The following is a 2376-nucleotide window of genomic DNA, read 5'->3' on the forward strand; positions in this document are numbered from 1 at the left end:
GAAAGAGAGATTCTCAGAAAGACCGAGGGAGACGACAAACCTCAGGGGAGGATTTGTGCGAGCACACTCTCAGGGAAGGGGGTGGGTGGGTGCAGGAGAAGGGAGCAGGTGTGGAGGTCGGGTGGTCTAAGGCATCTTCGATAATTCACAGTAGGAGCATCTTGTTTATCTAAAACAACTCGAATGAAGTAAATTCATTCATTGTGCCCAGTGGCCGCACTGGGCAGCTTTTCCTTCTCCAACTCGGCTCTATAAAATACTATCTCGCCATGGGAAAAGGATCCAGGATTGGATTCGCGATGCAATGCCTGAATGGCGCCCTGTACCTCTCTCCCCGCACCCTAAGGCCCTGGGACAGCAGCCCGCGACTTCCAAGCTCTTAATTTGCAGCTCTTCTCTCTGGAGAATCCAGAGGCATAAATAAAAGGCAGTCTCCAAGAATGCTCGTGGAAGTCAAGGGACAAATGCCTTCTCCCTGGCGACTGCCCGGAAGCTTCCAACAGGTTCCAGAGGTGCCTTTGGAAGTCATCTTCCCAGGTTGCACTCGCACGACCACTCTCCTCTCACGACTGAGAACTTTCATTTTTACTACGCGTAAAACACTCGGAACAACTTCTCCGAAAGTGAAAAGTAACGCGTGCCTTTCTCAGACCACGCCAAGGGCCGGAGGACAGGAACACCATCTCCACGCGTGTTGGGGCGAGGGAGTTGGCAATTACATCCGATTACCTCCGAAGGGAAAAGTGTGAACCGGCAAGTCGGCGACGCCAGGCAGACGTGCCTAGTGGAGTCCCAGGCTCATTTCAATACAATAAGCCACATTCCTACAATTACGCCGTCTTTCCAGAGATCCTCCGAGCGCCTCTGCAAACTCTGGCCGCCGCTGCCCGGGCCCCTTCCCTCACAAGCTTCCTCCCAGACAACCATCTCGGTGCCACTATTAGGGACATTAACTTGGACCCACCGGAGCCCCTGTTTTCAATTCTACTTAAAAGGCAAGAAAATTACTGCCGTTCATCACCGGAGCTGCAACTCCCTGCCGCTACCGCCGCCGCTGCCGCCGAGAGCATCATTACCATGACAACTAGAGCCGAAATACCCTGAATTACATCGCTGGAGCTGCTACTGCACAAACCCCGGCCGTCCTCTTTGTTAGAGGCTTTTCGCCTCTTCGAGTAGGGGGAGGAATCCCACGAACCCCAGAGACGCCCCCACCCCCGGGCCCACTACAGGGGGAAAGTTTCAGCAGCAGAACCGACGGGTCGCTCCTCTAGTAAAGCCAGTGCTGGGAGGCGGAGACCGGAGAGGTGGGGACAAAACCCCACAAAGTTGGCAGTTTCAGCAGCGACGCTTCCCAGCGCGCCAACTTTTTAGCAAGTCCCCTTATAAACCCGGCAAATCTCATACATACTTGAATGCTGTGGCGGTTCCGTCTTTAGAGTGAGTTTCAAGAGAGCTGCCCCGAAATCTGCTCTGGGGGGGATTCACAGCTGCTGTCCCGGAAGGGCTGCGGTGTACAAGCCCAGCGGCTCCCAGAGGCTGGGAGCGGCTGGCTGGGGATGCTGTGATCCCGACTCATGGGAGAGCGCGGCCGAGAGGTTCCGCGGGCGTCCTGGCTGGGGCCGCGACCAGGGGGGAGGATGCCGCCGCTGTTCCCACCTCCACGGCCACCGTCGCCGCTGTCAGCGTTGCAAAGTAAGCCCGGGAGGGGCGTCCGGCTGCGGCGCCGCGCTGCACCGGCGAGGGCGCAGGGCGAGAGGGGTGTGAGCGCGCAGAAGAGAGTGGAGTATGTGTGTGCGTGTGTATCTGTGTGTGCGAGTGAGGGAGCGGGTGTGAGTGTGTCTGTGTATAGGGAGCGGAGGAGGAGCAGGAGCTGGAAGGGTGGGGGGCGGGAGGCAGGAGACTCCGCTCTCCCGGCTGCGCGTTCGCTCGATCTCTCGGCACGTCATTTATGCCACAGGAGCCCTAGCGGCCTCTCCATAGAGTGCCTGGAATGCGAGACGTCAATGTGACGCCATGGGACGCTACGTCACCCTCCTCCTCCCTCCCCTGGCCCAGCCGGTTCCGTGTGTGCGAGGGAGGGTGTGTATATGCGTGAGCGCGCGCGCGCGTTCCCCGGCCATTCTCACCGCCGCACAATGGAAACTGCGCCGCTAGGTCGGCCCCGGCCTGGGGTGGGGTGGTGTCTCTCGGACCCGCGCTGCCTGCCCACCTCTTTGCAGCTGCGCTGCGCACCAGGGCGCGCGTCTGAATGGGGGCAGCCGCCTGCGGGCCGGGTCAGGCGGGACCGCCCAGCTGTCAGGCTCGGGTGGAGTAAAGTTGGAGGAGTGCTGCTGGCGTGCCTGCCAGGCTGCCCCGAGGCACCGAGCCCAGGCG

The 2376-nt window shown here is 59.8% G+C and overlaps 1 protein-coding gene across 5 annotated transcripts in view; it reads right to left on the bottom strand.

Moving 5' to 3' along the window:
- NR4A3 (nuclear receptor subfamily 4 group A member 3) overlaps positions 1-2331 on the bottom strand; it is a 45842-nt gene extending 43511 nt beyond the window's left edge. For 2 of the 5 annotated variants that reach the window (XR_003547283.1, XM_027766929.1), the window contains exon 1: positions 1412-2331. The gene's annotated coding sequence lies outside the window, so the exon portion shown is untranslated. The remainder of the gene's footprint in view (positions 1-1411) is intronic. The other 3 variants (XM_027766927.1, XM_027766928.1, XM_006165049.3) reach the window with 2 other exon arrangements.
- Between the last annotated feature and the right edge of the window lie 45 nt (positions 2332-2376).

The sequence above is a fragment of the Tupaia chinensis genome, unplaced genomic scaffold (genome assembly GCF_000334495.1).
Source record: "Tupaia chinensis unplaced genomic scaffold, TupChi_1.0 Scaffold143795_1, whole genome shotgun sequence".
Taxonomy (NCBI): domain Eukaryota; kingdom Metazoa; phylum Chordata; class Mammalia; order Scandentia; family Tupaiidae; genus Tupaia; species Tupaia belangeri.